The sequence below is a fragment of the Anabrus simplex genome, chromosome 6 (assembly GCF_040414725.1).
Source record: "Anabrus simplex isolate iqAnaSimp1 chromosome 6, ASM4041472v1, whole genome shotgun sequence".
Classification (NCBI taxonomy): Eukaryota; Metazoa; Arthropoda; class Insecta; order Orthoptera; family Tettigoniidae; genus Anabrus; species Anabrus simplex.
In genome coordinates this window covers 262,135,944-262,154,206 of record NC_090270.1, presented here as the reverse complement: position 1 = coordinate 262,154,206, position 18,263 = coordinate 262,135,944, and positions in this window count along the sequence as shown.

Here is an 18,263-nt window from a genome sequence, read left to right as displayed (position 1 = left end):
GCCCCAAAAACAAAATGTATGGAGGCGGACATTTTCGCTCCTTGAAATTAAGAGGTTAAAACCCTACTTGGGCTTGTGGCCCGACGATGCAGAGGCTGATCCCACACTACTGAGGTGACTAGATGGACAAGTTAATTTACAATTTACAAGCGGAAAAGGTTACAAAATCATAGTCACCTCAAAATCAATTAAAAGGGGAAATCGAGAGATTCTGAATGATTGTTCTTGTCTTATTATCTAAACTCAGTTCTTTTCGAACCTGGATCAGGGTACTGAAATAATAATAACAACAACAATAATAATAATAATAATAATAATAATAATAATAATAATAATAATAATAATAATAATAATAATAATAATACCGAGCTCGATAGCTGCAGTCGCTTAAGTGCGGCCAGTGTCCAGTATTCGGGAGACAGTAGGTTCGAACCCCACTGTCGGCAGCCCTGAAGATGGTTTTCCGTGGTTACCCATTTTCACACCAGGCAAATGCTGGGGCTGTACCTTAATTAAGGCCACGGCCGCTTCCTTCCCACTCCTAAGCCCTTCCTTGTCCCATCGTCGCCATAAGACCTATCTGTGTCGGTGCGACGTAAAGCAGCTAGCAAATAATAATAATAATAATAATAATAATAATAATAATAATAATAATAATAATAATAATAATAATAATGCGAAATACAGAAACTCTTTCTCTACGTATTCCTTCATGCTTGACTACAAAACGTTACCTTTCTTCACTTGTTGATTGACGTGTCGACTGGATCTCCTATTTCAGTCCAGCAAATAATGAAGTGGCGGACCACACGATGTCCAGACACAGAACCACAAAGGCCTCTGTAATTATGGCAGGGCTGCAACCATGGCAACGACGGTAACAGCCACATCCAAATCATCGCAGTTGTGGGAACGGCTGGCGTGTGGACAGACTAGATTACGTCATTTTGAAATACTGCATCATATCTCCACCTTCCGTGTAATATGTGTATTCGTTGTTGCTACCTAAATTTCAACTTATTACTATTGCTGTTTCGTACACGAGGGCGTGTTTAATGGACATACGTACTTATAGCAGAACTGTCTCCAGCAGTAAATATTGCAAAGACCTCCCGCTGCAGATTATTGATAGAGAGTTGCGTCTAAATTCAAAGATAAAGAGCTCAAACCTGGACGGAGGTTGTCCATTTCAGCACTGAATGCCGTACGATTGCCGACATGTCTAATGGCGCCTTTGGTGTTTTATCCGCCAAAATTAATAGAAACTCGGTCGTAGGTCATGAAACAGCAATCCAGTTCTTCTGCCATCTGGTTCTGCGAAATGGTACGTCGAAATTGACGCGCGGGCAGCGTAAAATACATTAAATCAAAATGTCTTGCATACGTTATCGATGACCTTAAAATTATTGTTGTTTATATTATTATTATTATTATTATTATTATTATTATTATTATTAGTCAATTGGCGTTACTAATAATGAAATGAAATGGGGTATGGCTTTTAGTGTCGGGAGTGTCCGAGGACAGGTTCGGCTCGCCAGGTGCAGGTCTTTTGATTTGACTCCCGTAGGCGACCAAGCGCGTCGTAATGAGGATGAAATAATGATGAAGACGAACGAAACATACATCCAGCCCTCGTGCCAGCGAAATTAACCAATGGTGGTTAAAATTCTCGACCCTGCCGAGAATCGAATCCGGGACCCCTGCGACCAAAAGCCAGCACGCTAACCATTTAGCCATGGAGCCGGGCACTAATAATGATGATTATATAGACAACACATTGTCTATTTTACAATTTAATAATTTTGTGATTAAAACATAATAATTTTGCGGCCTCAGCTGCCGTGTGCAAAAATTTGGATTTTTACGCCATTTAAGTTGCTTGCATCTCAGTTTCGACTTTCCATTGTACACTTTAAGTACTTGTTGGGATTTAACTAATTTCGTTTGGTTGGCACGGATAGGTTCAGTTCCTTGGCTGAATATGCAACGTAATTGTCTGAAGTTCAGGGGGTCTCAGGTTCGATTCTCGGTTACCGGTGCTTAGCAATTTCATTGGTGTAACTCTAAATGTACCAGTTATGATGTGAATGGTCGGGCGGAGTTGGAGATTGCTTAGGCCCGTTTTCACCAACTGGAGTAAAAGCTTTTATCTTGGCTTAAAGCTACGAAAATCGAGATAACAGTTACATTTTTATTCACCAACAGCATGATCCTGTTGCCATTGATGCTTTAACGGTCCGTACTTATAGACACAATATAGGCTTCTGGGCTTATGCCGTGTCAAGAAAATAAGTTGAAATTCTTTACGTTGTATCATTGTCATACCTTCATATGTGCGTGCACCTTTTTATGTTATGTGAACCTCTCAGACTGATTCTGATGGTTCCGTCAGCTTCTGCTTCGAACGCTAGCGCTGTACCGCGTCCGGGGAGTCATCTGGTGACGAATGAACGTACCATTTCCAATTCTATTGGGTAACGTCTAAAGTCAAACCACATTGTTCTAGAAGCCTTTTTCGTGGACAGTCGAGATTTTCTACTGATGACGTAAAGAATTTCACCTTATTTTCTTGACACGGCATAAGCCCAAAAGTCTATCATATCTATAGCATTATCTGGGCTTAAAATTTCACCGGAGAAAGGTTTGGGTGGTAAAATAGGAACTCTAACCTAATAGCCTTTCAAGATGGCAGCTGGTAGGCCACTGGAATATTTAACTGAAAGAGAAAAATACAGCGACAAAGAATATGACCAAGATTATGCAATAAAACAAACTAGATGGATAAAACGAACGCTCTACATACTTTGAGGACTACGGTGACACCGGTTTTGAAACACCTTTTAGGTAATAATAATAATAATTTCGTGTGGCTATTTCTAGCCGAGTGCAGCCCTTGTAAGGCAGACCCTTCGATGAGGGTGGGCGGCATCTACCATGTGTAGGTAACTGCGTGTTATTGTGGTGGAGGATAGTGTTATGTGTGGTGTGTGAATTGCAGGGATGTTGGGGACAGCACAAACACCCAGCCCCCGGGCCATTGGAATTAACCAATGAAGGTTAAAATCCCCGACCCGGCCGGGAATCGAACCCGGGACCCTCTGAACCGAAGGCCAGTACGCTGACCATTCAGCCAACGAGTCGGACTAAACTCGTGTCCTCATCCCGAGGTGGTGCAGCTCTTTTCAGGTACACCCCCATTGGAGGTGAGCTGCATGTACCATTTCAACCACATACCAGCCCTCCTGCCGTTCTTAAATTTCTGGCAGTACCGGGAATCGAACCCAGGCCCCCGAGGACGGCAGCTAATAACACTAACCGTTACGCTACAGAGGCGGACACCTTTTAGGTTATCAAATGTTTCGACACAGTCAGTCTTATCCTTGACAAAAATTATCCTGGAATGATGAAGACAACACATACACCCAGCCCCCGTGCCATTGGAATTAATCAATTAAGGTTAAAATCCTCGACCCGGCCGGGAATCTAACCCGGCACCCTCTGAACCGAAGGCCAGTACGCTGACCGTTCAGCCAACGAGTCGGACTTATCCTGGAATTACCTACACGAAGGGAGCACGATTATAGCTTATGGCACACCGACGTACCAGGTTGAAGATCCCCGTGTGGTAAAACACCTTGTCCTGCTGCTTGAAGAAGTCCGTAACTGCCTGCTGCACATTCTCGTCCGACAGGAAACGTCGACCTTTCAAGGCCTTTTTGAGGAGACTGAAGGCGTGATAATCACAGGGGGAGATATCAGGATTATAGAGCGGGTACTTCAGTGTCTCGCACTTGAGTTGTTGTTGTCAGTATTGGATGAGGCTGGCCTCCCAGATCGACCGGCGTCTTGTGTCGAAATGCGACCCACACGGAACTTGTTGCACCATTATACAACGGTGGTTTTCGACATACACAGTCTTCATTCTCCGATGGATGTCCACCGGTGTTTGTCCTTCGGCAGCCAAGAACAGAATAACAGCACGTTGGTCCTGTTTGGACGCATTTGGTAATAACGTCGCTATGGATCACGTGGCCGCATTTAACTCACGCACCTCGGCACGACACAACTGCCACACTAGTCCCTGTGCCTACATGTCCGTGCTTATATATGTACCCGCATCGGAGTCGCGCTACGTTGCATGTCCACTGCCGCAAGGCCTTCAAACAGAAACTTTTTGATCACGCCTTATAACTGATGTTGGTGAATAGGAGCCCAACTCTGTTAACTCTACGAGAACTCTAAAGATAAACCTAGTCACATAATGCGCTCACTTGAAAAGTAATCAAAACTGTGAAACTGGAGTTCTTTGAACACGATGACGCATGGTTAACTACTCAGTTTAACCTGGGAGAGTTGAAAGGACTTAATAGGCTACATGTCGTGCACGCCAACACATAACCGTTTCCTTTGGGATTGTTAGCAGTGTATAGGTGAAAGCAATTAGCACCCGGCTTCACTTCATTACGTAACAATATGAGTGGTGAAAGCTCCATTGTATAGTAGTTCTCCAGCACAAAACAAGCTTTTCCTTGAAGGCTGAAGCCATTCAAGGGGTGTTGTGAGAAATGACATAACTATCCAATCTTAAAATTATTATATTTATCGACGTGTTTGTCGGTAACTTCTACAGTCAGAACTTTGAAACTTAGTACTGATTCTAGCGTACTTCTATAGGCAGAACTTGGAGCGTTATATGCATATTTATCAGCTGCGTTTGGAATAACTGTCAATCATACGCCTGACTACCTTTGCTCTTCTTTGCTGTCCGGCATCCTTTGGTCACTTGGTAATTTTTAATTCCGAATAAAATTAAGCCGGCCACGCGGTGTGGCGGTAGCGTGCCTGCCTCGTACCCAGAGGCCACGGGTTCAATTCCCGACCAGGTCATAGATTTTTACCTGGATCTGAGGGCTGTTTCGAGGTCCACTCAGATTGTTTATTTAAAAAAAAACTGCTATTTGTTCGTCGACCTATAGAGATCTTTTGTTCCTACTTGCACCATGTGATATGAACCTGCGTGTAATTGGAATGGAGGAAGTATAGAGTGTTGAATGTGAGGAAAGGAACGTTAAGGACGACACAGACACCCAGTCTCCAGGCCAGGGATATGAATCATTTACAATTAAAACAACCGATCCAACCGGGAATCGAACCCGGGGCCACCGGGTGACAGGCGGGCAAGTTGCCCCCCACACCGCGGTGCCGGACTCCACTCAGCTTACGTGATTACAATTGATGATGATGATGATGATGATGGTGATGTTGCTTATTGTTTAAAGGGCCCTAGCATCTAAGGTCATCGGCCCGTGATTACAATTGATGACCTATCTGGCGGTGAGATGGCAGCCCCGGTCTGGGATGCGAAGAATAACGGCTGAGAGGATTCGTCGTACTGACCACACAATTCCTCATAACCTGCAGGCCTTCGAGCTGAGCAGCGGTCACTTGGTAGGCCATGGCCCTTCGGGCTATAGTGCCATGGGGTTTGGTTTGGGATAGTATCAAGTTCTTTCGGTTCAAACAGGTGGGGAGACCTCCTCCTTCAAACACCAACGCTGTTGAACCAAAACCAACATTTTTCCTGTTCTATGTAATAAGCAAAGGAAATGAAATCCATCTCCATTCAGGCCATGAAAGACCTTGGAGGAGTAGAAGGTAAAGGCTTCCACTAAAAGTAACTTCGGCATGTAAAACAAGACCAATAAATAAATAAATAAATAAATAAATAAATAAATAAATAAATAAATAAATAAATAAATAAATAAATAAATAAATAAATAAATAAATAAATAAATAAATAAATAAATAAATAAATAAATAAATATTATGATATTCAATGATTTATGAACCAAACGTCGAACCCGAGTCTTCAGGATAATAAAAGTACACTTTACCACTAAACTACGGGGCAAACTTTGTCAAGACAGACTGAGTGACTCAGACGGCATAACGTTATATCTTTTGAGCCCGAGATCCTGGGTTCTTTTCCAGCTCCGTCTAGTGGTATTTGAAGGTGTTTAAATTCTCCAGCCTTGTGTCGTTAGATTTAATAGCACATAGAAGTATTCTTCTGGGATCGAGTACGTCGGCTACACGGTCTGTTCTTGTAGGTACGGGCTTGCTGGTTTTCCTGGTTTACCATTTTGAGCCACATCAAAGTCTGGGGCCTCACGGCCACCTCATATCCAATTGTAGACCTTTTCCTTCCCAGGATTCCCGGAAACCTTATGTCAGAACGACGTTAAACCACTAGGATAGAAAAACAATCGTCTGGGTCGAAATTTTGGCATCTTTGTGTATCCGAAAACCGTAAAAGATTTAAAAGCAAAGCCATCTCTATAGAGGTGATGAAGGCCCTTGGAATGGTGGAAGGTAAGAGCTTCTACTATTTGTAACCTCGGCACTTGCTGGGGTAGCGTGGTAAGCTATGTCCGGACGCTTTTGCCTCCAGGAATTATCCCGGTACTCAGTTTTGATGTAGGCTGAAGGCATCTCCTGAAGTGGAAATTTAGTTTCTTACATTTTTCGACTTCCTGATGCGGAATCGAACCCACGCCTTTCCTGGAGAACGGAGCAAACATTTACGACCTCGTTCAGGCAGCCCCTCGTTAAAGTAGTTATCAGATGTAAAACCATTGAAACCGGCAGCCTCGAGTAGGGAAGGCAGAATTAAGTTTTACTCTATATAAATATTTTAATTGAAGGAGACTGCCTTCAAGTATATCACATATGAGAAAGTTACGAGATGTGTCTCCTGCCACTCTAAACAGATCGCATAAAGAAAGGAGTTCTACGAAGAAAACAGAATAATGGCTGAGGACGAATAGATCTTAATATTTCTTCCTCTTGCCGCACTATCGCCTTCACTTATTCAATTTGTCTTGCCTCCTAAGTGCGTCAAATATATGACTCTCAAGGATTCGAAGAAATGTAGCGTCAATGAGATGCACTTTGTCTCTTAGATTTTCATAGAAATAGCTAAGACGAGATACGGTAATAAATATGGGGCAAATATTCGTTTACAGAGAGGCGAGATAGGGATTGGAATTATTTACCAAGGGAGATGTTCAATAAATTTCCAAATTCTTTGCAATTACTTAAAAATTAGGTAAACAGCAGTTATGGAAACTGCCACCTGAGAGACTGCTCTGATTTAATTTTTTAATATATTTCTATATTCTTTTCTTCCTAAAGACATATCATGATTATCCTGCCTGTCATTCACGCGATATTGACTAAGTGAGAACGTTTCAGGAGCTGGAATTGATACCAGCTGCAGGTTGTTATCTCTCCATTACATGAAAAATTCAATGAACCTCCTACGACAATGACTTTGTACTTTTTAAAGAAAAATTAGTTTTTTCAGCGAAATGATTGTGCCATATTTGCCATGATAACGCACACAGCTATATCTAGAGGCGCGACTTCGAATTGCTTACATCCTGAGTTACAGAAATACTGAGAATTTGGAAACGTTTAGAAGGTTCCTATTGGCACTTAATATACCTTACAAGAACAATACAATAATCACCACCATATTTGAACTATTTAGTGAAAAAGTACTGTCTTTCAGTGAAGTGAATGAATCGTCTTGACCATTCCGTCGTATGCAACGACATTACCTCCATATAAAACCACGATATAGAACTCCTAGCTCTGAGTATGGAGAGCAATATTTAACAAATTTTGTTGTACGTATTTCCATGGTAGAGATTATGGTTCAGGTGAGATGGAATTTTACATGGGTTATTTCTGGAAAACTCTCTCTCATTTTTCAAGTTGTCACTTGGTTTCACGTAGCAACGATATCATCATCTACTGGCATAACACTGAACCAAGTCCTGCAACCTACTTTAAAGCTTTTGCGAATACAAAGCAATAACTGACAAAAGAAAAATCGTTAATGCTTCTCATTCATCGCAGAGAGGTTGTTATTTTGAAGCAAGTAGCAACAACAACAACAACAATAATAATAATAATAATAATAATCATCATCATCATCATATGGCTTCAGCTACCGTGTGCAGACATTTCGATTTGACGCCATCTGGCTGTCTGCTCGTCAATTTCGACGTTCCGTTTTACTCCAGGTCCACTAGATGGCAGACAGAGTAAACCGGATCTCTCTTGGGAGTCTATGGCTGAGATTTAATTAATTTTGTCGGGTAAATACCAAATGTATCAGCAGAGATCTTTTACATGCCGACATCGTACGACATGGAGTGTCGAATGGACATTTTTTCCGCCCTTCAAAAATTCGACTACCTCTGCCGGGTTTGAACCCGCTATCTTGGGATCCGGGGGCCGACACTCGACCACAGATCCACAGAGGCAGCTAGCAACATTAATATTACCTACAGACATAAGAGTGAACAATGTTCTACTGCTTGTTTAGAACTGTTCACATTACAGAGAGCAATATTGATAAAAGACAAAAATCTCAGTTTACAAAATAACACGTACTGACTGATTGACTAATTGACTGATTCATCATCGCCGAGCCAAAATTATTGGACATAAAGAAATGAAATTTTGGTGATACATTTACACGACAGTGTAGGTTGTCAATAAGGAAGAATTTTTGGATATTCCGTCGTTAAGGGGGTGAAGAGGGGGTTGAATCTCAAAAATGAGTATATCTATATCTCAAAAACTGAACAGCTTAAAGACGTGAAAATTGATATTTGGAATCTACTTTAAAAATAAACACGTATTCTTTTGTTTTCAGAGAATTCACTTTAAGGGGGTAAAAATAAGTGAAAATGGGGTTGAATCCTTTCCATGAAGATGCTTATATCTCAATAACTGGAGATGTTACAGACGTGAAAATTGGTGCATTGAATCTCCTTTAAAATTCAGAAACACACTTCCGACAGTACCTGATGGTACTTTCTCACGGTCACAGAGCAGCTGTTGTCCAGTTAAGTTTAAAGTATTCTTGTTTACGGCCCAAAATTAAGGTTCTAAAATAACAAAATATTGCGAAGCCGTAGATTCTGATTTCAGTGAGTGGCTTCTAAAACTTGGCAACGAGAAACTCGGTCATAATGGTATTTTATCAGATTCCACAAAACTACAGTTCAAAAATATCGTAAAAGATGTGTCTTGTTCTTTGCATCCAAATGAACGCTCAAAGCTTTCAAAAATAGCAGTTTTGTGCACAACGAACGGTCAAGTTAACGTCATCAACCAACGGCTTCTGAATATTCTGTTAGATAACCAAATAACGTAAACTAACATTGACTCCGCAGAATTCGAGGATATTAACCCAGCAGTGCATTATCCTGTTGCATTTCATAACTCTATTCATCCCATCAAGTGTGCCTCCTCACATGTTAGAGTAAAAAGTTGAATGCGTTGTAATTCTTCTTAAAAATGTAAGTACTAAAGCTGGTATGTAACGAAACGAGACTGACTGTACTGAAGTTGCATAAAAATGTCCTTCATGTAAAAATTCAGACTGCCTCAGCTTCAGGAAGAAAATTCGTTTTATTTCAACAATTGATTTAGCACCTGTTAATCCCGATATACCATTCGTTCTTAAATTTAGCCTTCTCTGTCACAATAAATAAATCACAGGGACAAACTTAACATAAATATGGGGTAAATCTCTCCACTCCGGTGTTTAGCCGTGCACAGCTGAATGTAGTTTTCTCGAAGGGACGCAGTCCATAACGCCAAAATACAGCTCCCATCTAGAACTGAACTCAATAGGGATTATAAGGAGGTTCTATAATATCTGTACTTCTTATGTTCAAATGCCTTGGTTAAGTGTACCTTTTGTTCATATGCCATTGTGTAGGATTAGGGGTACAATATATTAACATATTTATTTAAAATTTCCAATTATTTCATAGATCGTATTTACGACTGTTAACCATTGGTAAGTTTTATTCGTAAGGCATATTAACATGCTAATTTCAGACTTGCAATTGCTTTCCACACAGCAATTTCTATTGTCGAATACAGGCTTATATACTAGTTATTGTATGTTACGTTCGAAGTGTCTTATGTAGCGTAAGTAATTACATGTATTGACAGGTTGATATCTTCCATTGCAATGATAATAGTGTCATTGTAAACGATTTGGGGAAAAGAAAAATGCGCCGAGAGTGCAATACGAGACTGAAATGCCCACATAGTGGCGAAAATATGTGTGGGACTAGCAGAGAACGAAACAATACCGCCGGCGAATTGTTGAAGCTCACTAGAAGGAAGCTTCATAGAAGAAGCTGGAAGCTGAATAACAGTGGAGAAGGCATCGAGAATGACCTGGAAAAGTAAACTGAGGGAATCTCCTCCCTCTGTACTATATAAATAGCGGAAATCTCATACTGTACTTGTTTCTCTATCATGCAGGTTTACTAGCTACCTCTTCAAACAGCGAATGTAACCGCCCTAATTTGAGTAATGTCTTGAAAGGAAGCACGAGTTTAGACCCTCGCTTCCCGTTTCTCAATTTTGTTTCCTCTGACTAGGATTTTCAAAATTTAATAGTATATTTTCGAGTGTTTATATTCCTTCTATCTAGTCACGAGGTAGTGTGGTATTATTCTCTGTTTCACTGAACCTCGTGAATTATTACGTTTTACTGTTGTTTGATGTTATGGGATTGCTCGGTAGTTTTCAGCACCCCCTTTGTCTTTTTTGTGTCGGCCTATCTTTCGAAATACACATTTTCTGATTATGTCTGGAATTTAACTTGTTCTTGGCCTATATTGTCGCATGAGCTTAGCTCCTGATCATCCGGGGATTCTTCCCCTTCATATGTGCATTTTTGTTGGCTTTCCTGAGAAATAAAAGCGCAGCGAGTGTTTTAATAGAGTTTATTGTGAAACATGGAGGCTCGTAGGCCTTGTTACAATGAAGATCTTATCGCATTACCAATTTTTCTTAAGTGAGATCACTTTTGCTAAATCATAAAGAAAGGAAAAAGAAAGAAATGCATTTTCCTATATGTGGTCATTTATTTGTCCCGCGCTATGGGCTTGCCAAGTCTTTACCCACCAATTTTTGGAGCGCCGTAACAATGATGATTATTATTATTAGGAGAGCTTACAACTCCCCAGCATCCTCTACTCCACAACTCGTCTACTTGTGAGGCAGCCTGTGCTCTTCCCCCCCTGTAATCAAATCAGCTCACCACTGTACGTATCTATGATGAAAACGGAATTGTAACATATGTTCCATTTGTCAGCCGCCGAATGGGTAATTACAACTCACCTCAGTGGCGCACATCTGACTTTCAAACTCATTGCATGCACGTCTCTCCCAGAGTAGATTTTTGTTACGTGCGGGCCGTGATATCGATCTCCCTCCTGTATACATCAAAGTGTGCCACGTTCTACAACACCGTTCTGAATTAAAACAAGTTGTTTGAAATTCAAAAGGAAAGCACAAAACATTAATTCACTAAGGCACTCCTTTTTTTTTTTTTTTTTTGTTAAGATTAACACTGAAGAATCCCTCTGCAATGATTTCTATCTAGTTGTTGCTTCAGTCAACCTTCACACTCCGTCTAAATACGTTGGTGAATATTGAAAACCCAACACCAAGAAGACATAAATTTAGAGAAATGCAATTGTTTAGATAACATATTAATTTGATTAATGTTTTCTCGTCACTGGTTCAAATATACGCGAGAAAACATGGACCATGTTTGTACAATAATAACCGCTGTAGTCGCCACGTGCATGGATTGTGTCGTATAGGATCTGTATGTCATTTTGAGGGATGGAGTCTCACGCGTGTTGCACTTACTCCGACAAATCAGCAACGGTTAATGCTGGATTTGTCGTCCCATAATGACACACGTGGTGAATGGGTGAAAGGTCTGGTGATTTCGCAGGCCAAAATAATTGGTCGACGCTCTGTAGGGCACGCTGTGTGACAGGTATGAGGACGAGCATTATCCTGTTGGAAAAATCCCCTTGAATACTGCGAATGAATGGCAGTACGACTGGTTCAGTAATCAATCTGACGTACAAATCTGCTGTCGAAGTTCTTGGGATAACGACAAGAGTGCTCCTGCAGTCAAAGAAAATCATTCATCCGACCGTAACTCCTAGTGTAGATACAGTGTGTCGACACCGCAGACAGCTTGGCCTCCTTATTACCAACCTACGGCCACCACTGGCACCAAGACAGAAACGGCTCTCATCGGAGAACACAACAGATCTCCACTCCATCCTCCAATGAGCTATAGCTTGACAACACTTAAGTCGCAGATGGCATTGATTCGGAGTTAGTGGCATGAATGCTACAGGACATTTCGGACCTGTCCCTCAAATAATGGACTTGTTACAATTCGCTGTGTCACTCTAGTGCAAACTGAAGCTCTATCGGCTGCTGAAGATGCAGTGCCATCCACCACAGCTATGCGGCGAATACCGAGGTCTTCCCTCTTCGTAGTCGCCTTTGTGTGGCCGCACCCTGGTCTTTTTGAGACAGTGCCTACCCGTGACCATTGCTGCCAACAATGATGCACTGCGGATACATCCCTGCCAAGTCTTTTTGCAATATCGTGAGAAGAACATCCACCTTCTCGAAGCCGTATTATACGGCCTCAATGAAACTCAGTAAGCTGCTGATATTGGCTTTTTTGTCTTCTTAAAGGCATGTTTAATTCACACCTTCCTCACAACGTCAAAACCGGTTGATGATTAACGCTCACGAAGTGTACGGCGCGTATTTAAAGCAAACTTGCTTTGCAAGGTCATAGTGGTGCAAACACTCCTCGCGAATTTAATTTATCTAGGACAACTCCTTCTTGGTATTGGTATTTTATTTTCCACCAGTGTACAATATCCTAGTTGTACCTGCGGTTTCGTCTGCGACGTAGTCAGCCTTTCAATCAAATAGCTCTTTCCAGCAGTTTTACTAAGGTGAAATTTAAAATGCGTTGTAATTTATTGATTCGACATATTTTATTATTTGAATGTTTGACCTAGTAATATTTTTATTGTGATGACGAAAGGCAATTTTAAACTGCAAGTTTGGAGAGATCACTGAAATGCGGGATATACTGGAGTGTCATCCTGTTGTTGGTAAGGATGGCGGTTTCAAGGATGTTGCTGTGCAACGCCTTTACCTACAGCCTGGTCCCGTTACACATGTTGGATGGATTTAGGTTAAGCAAGAAAATAATGTAAATTCCTACAATTACATTAATATGTCTTATGACTGGGGATCATTTGAAAATTTGCGTCACGAAATTAGCGGTGCAAAATGTGTGACGTTATATCGTCGTTGTTCGGGCAAAAGGCCATATCTCAAATTGCTCTTCCTATCCATTATTCTCCTGGTCACACCTCCTAGCCACATTCAGTCAATGAGAATAATTTTCGTTGTGTTCATTTTACTATGCTTGCGTGATTAAGTATGTGTGCTTGCATGACTTATTTACGCACCCCTACAATATAATGTACTTAAGGTTCATTTTCCTTTACACGTTTGCATACGAAAATGAACAGAACGAAGATTGTTCTGAATGACTGCAGATCCATATGTGACTGGGAGACGTGACCAGTCTTAAGTAATATAATGGACTGGAAGATCATTGTGTGATATGACCTTTTGCCCGATCAGCGACGATATTATCTAGCAACTGTGCAGGTTGTAATATGAAGTATTGATGGATGTCCATGACTGAGAGACATATTGCAGGTTCTTTTATGAAAGAGGCCTCATCTAATCATATTCTAGAACAAAGCCTTTCAAACGCCCAAAATTTTACGCATGCACACCTAGGCTGAGAGGTTCTGTACGCCGTGCATTGATCTGACTCAGCTCGATTCGGATCATCGTTTTGTCTGTGATGTGATTCGGCTAAAATCGGCTCAACTCTGCTCGGATGCTGGAGCGTTGCAGAGCAAGTGAGGAAGAGGGAGACAGCACTATTGTTCAAAATTGAATCTGGTCAGCCTAGCGAAGTCATATTTTGCACCTTGCCCCGCACAATGCACCGCTGCATTCATCCTGAACCCTGCTCTATAATGGTTATTTAATTCATGGTGGTTTCATTCTACACTTGTTGACTGCAAATTACATACAGATGTGTCTCGAAAAGAATCGTTAGTGCAAATAAATTAACCGTTATCAATTTAAGTTTTGTTTATTGTGAAGACAGATTTATGATCATTTTGTTTTATCGGATTGTGGATGCTTGAGATAAGCGAGATTGGTGCTCTGTCTGTGTCTCGTATGTCCATGCAGTGTCGTTTTGCGTTGCTTCCCATAATATTTAGACTCTTAATGGTTTGTTTACTTCTTCGTAGCCTTTTACTTAATTTACTCGGGTCAGCAATTAATACGGTTCTAACGGAGAGGAATGAAGGTGGGTATCCTTCAATGTACAGGATAGAGGAGGTATATAAGACGGAAGAAAAGTAAAGGGAGAAGTTGTATAAGACAGGTGAACCAATGATTTAATGGCAAGGAAACTGAGGGTTGGCGCAGATGTCACGAGAGATATCGGTAAGAAATCGGTATTAATCACTGCAGGTAGAACAGCATAGGAAACATGAGGGAACGGGAAATATCACTGAGGAGTTGCAGAAAAGGAAAACGCAGGAAAATGGAGTGGGGCAGGATCATGAGAGAGAGACGGAGAGAGGAAAGTGAGGGGGAAGTAAGTTCTACAGCCGGCAGGAAATATAAGGAAGACCAGGACGGCAGGGGATCCAATGAAGTGAGTGGCGTTGATTGTCTGGTCATAGGGGCTCGATTGTTAGTCAAGTGTGCGGAGGAAAGCGAACTACTCTAAAGTACTGTCCACCGGGCGAGTTGGCCGTGCGCGTAGAGGCGCGCGGCTGTGAGCTTGCATCCGGGAGATAGTAGGTTCGAATCCCACTATCGGCAGCCCTGAAAATGGTTTTCCGTGGTTTCCCATTTTCACACCAGGCAAATGCTGGGGCTGTACCTTAATTAAGGCCACGGCCGCTTCCTTCCAACTCCTAGGCCTTTCCTATCCCATCGTCGCCATAAGACCTATCTGTGTCGGTGCGACGTAAAGCCACTAGCAAAAAAAAAAAAAGTACTGTCCAGGAATTAAGTTAAGGCAGATGTTGAGGAAGGTATGAGGTTATTGATACGATGTAAACACCATGAAGTATTGATCTAACTGCAACATGAGGTAGAAATGCAGGCTACCAGACAAGGAGAAACAAACTTCCATAATGTTTTGGCTATCAAGGAATGAGAAGTCTAAGCCTTGCAGTGGGGAAAATATAAGTGAATTATTCTTTCTTTAAAATCTGGGAAATGCTTGCTTAATTCTTTTATTATTAAAAACCGAAATGATATGATTGACCTTAAGATTTTACAATAATAAACGTGAGAAAACTATGGAAGGATTTGCTTGTCGGCTTAGGGGATATCTTATGATATTGAAATCTACAAAGTCAAATTTCCTTTATTTACATTCACTTCAGATTTTTCCTTGTACTTCGTCTTTATCTCAGGTTTGGTGTAGAAAAGTAAAAAATTGTTTAAGTTCAGTATTTTATGTTTCTTGTTTGTTTGTGGTGACAATGCGGAAAGAAACAGCTAAATGAAATTCCTAGAGACTCGGTATTCAATTTCAGCAATAGTTGGGTTGTGTACTGCTGCATTTGTATATAAAATAACCCCTTCAACAGCTATAAGTCGGTGTCAGCTCAAGTTCTAAGCGCTCCCTTTGATGTTATACCGGTAGTCATCTGAAGAACTGAGGAAAATATCCTTCTGCGGATGAACACTTCCCCTCTTTTACCTTCTTCACCTCGATTCTCGCCCCTCTCAACTTGAGGGTAATGTAAGCGGCTTTTATATATCATATATAACATCAAAGGGACCGCTTAGGACTTCAATTGATTTCGAGTATAGTTGGTTAAGGAGACCACCTACTCTAGAATTGATTGTCGTCACTTTTGTTGTAAGCAATGAGCAAATACCTTAACCATCCTCTCTGCCAGCTTGGTGGCCATGATCATTAAGGTGTAAAGTAGGCTATCTGCCGTCACCGGGTTTCACCCTCTCCCTACCTCATGATCATCGCACATTCAGACGCCGAGGTCACACATGGGCGTCAGAAAGACCTGCACCAGGCCTCTTCAAAGGCCACAGGCAATCAACAAAAACAGTGTTGCCAGCCTCTACCAAAGTGATATTATAATAAAGAAAAATACTAAGATATTATACACTTGATCAGACTGTACTGAGCCAGTAAGCTACTATAATCATCATGAAACAATAATCAGAGAGCAGTGACGCCATTGGTTGTAGTCATTTCATTATTTCTTTCACGGGGAGAATAATTAATACTGGAGCTGGTTGCATAACGTTAATATGAATGTCAATGCTTCTTTTCGAATATTGCTGTAAAAAGTAAATCATTTTAATAATGCCTAGCATGCTAATTAAACACAAACTAATTGCTAATTGCTTCATTAACTGAAACGGTAATTAGAGTTTATGTGATCACTGCTGATATATTCCTTTATAATTAATACTTTGTTTCTTCTTTTCAGGTAACCTCTCTAACCTTCTCCGTGAGTAATACAGAGCTGTGCGTATGTCTTTAGTAGCGTATATCTATGGAGAACTATAAGCCAGTTTTAATGTGTTAAAACAGGACAAGTTCGCCTCTGTGGTGCAGTGATTAGTGTGATTAGCTGCCACCCCCAGAGACCCGGGTTTGATTCTCGGCTCTGACACGAAGTTTGAAGTAGTACGAGGACCAGAACGGGGTCAACTCAGCCTTGGGAGGTCAACTGAGTAGAGTGGGTTGGATTCCCACCTCAGCCATCTGCGAAGTGGTTTTCTGTGGTTTCCTAGTTCTCCTCCAGGTAAATGCCGGGATGGTACCTTACTTAAAGCCACGACAGATTCCTTCCCTCTTCCTTGTCTATTCCTTCCGATCTTCCCATCGCCCACACAAGAACCCTGTTCAGCATTACAGATGAGGCCGCCTGGGTGAGGTACTGGTCCTCCTTCCCAGTTGTATCCCCGGACCTAAAGTCTCACGCACCAGAACACTGTCCTTGAGGCGGTAGAGGTGGGATCCCTCGCTGAGTCTGAGGGAAAAACCAATCCTGGAGGGTGAACAGTTTAAGAAGGAAAGAAAGAAAGAAAGAAAGAAAGAAAGAAAGAAAGGAATTCAAGACAAATTTATTACATCTAGCTTATGTTGTTTACAGTGGCGGCTCGTGACAAAATTTTTAGGAGGTTCACAACATTTCTGTTCATGTCTCAAATCAGCAAAAGAGTAACATAGGTACATAAATCATTTCACTAACAGTTCCTTGTACGGTTCCTTCTTCACAAATACTTTGGTAGAACCCCTGTAACCGAGGATAAATTTTATACGAGACTAATTTGTTAGTGTAGAACAAAAGTAAAATTCACAATAACTTTACTACACTGAGATTATTGAAGGATGCGAGCACTATTCTTGGTTTTTAAACAGCACGAATTTCACCTGGGTGTTAGTGTAGAACCAAACCAAACCTCATGGCCTACCAAGCAACTGCTGCTCAGCCCGGTGGTCTGCAGATTACGAGGTGTCGTGTGGTTAGCACGACGAATACTCTCGGCCGTTATTCTTGGCTTTTTTGACCGCCATCTCACCGTCAGATAGCTCCTCAATTGTAATCACGTAGACTGAGTGGACCTCGAACCAGCCCTCAGATCCAGGTTAAAATCCCTGACCTGGCCGGGAATCGAACCCGGGGCCTCCGGGTAAGAGGCAGGCATATTACCCCTACACCGCGGGCCGGCTGTCTTAGTATAGAACAATAGTAAAATTCATAATAGCTTTACTGCACTGCGAACACTGAAGGATGCGAGCACTATTCCTGGTTTTTAAACAGCACGAAGTTCACCTGGGTATGACGAGAAGCATAGAAGGAATATGTACCCCCATTTACCGGTAATTTTTTTAAAACAATTATTTCCGAATTGACCCCAATAGTCTCCACATTATCTCGGTTAGTTAGGGTTCTACTGTATCACATGATAATTATTCTCATTTTGCAAATTATAGCCACTACTCTAAACAATTTAGCATGAAGTACAACCAACAATACTAGATCATGCTTATTTAAATGATAGAATTTAGATTAGCAACTCACGTAAATGCTGATTATTTGTACAGGAAAGCAATCCTTCTGTCTTTCAATCGCGCAAATTTCTCAATCACTTTACGATTGAAGTCACTGATGTTGACAAATCTCTTCTCAATAGCAAGCATAGCCAGCGCTGACAGTCGTTCTCCAGTCATG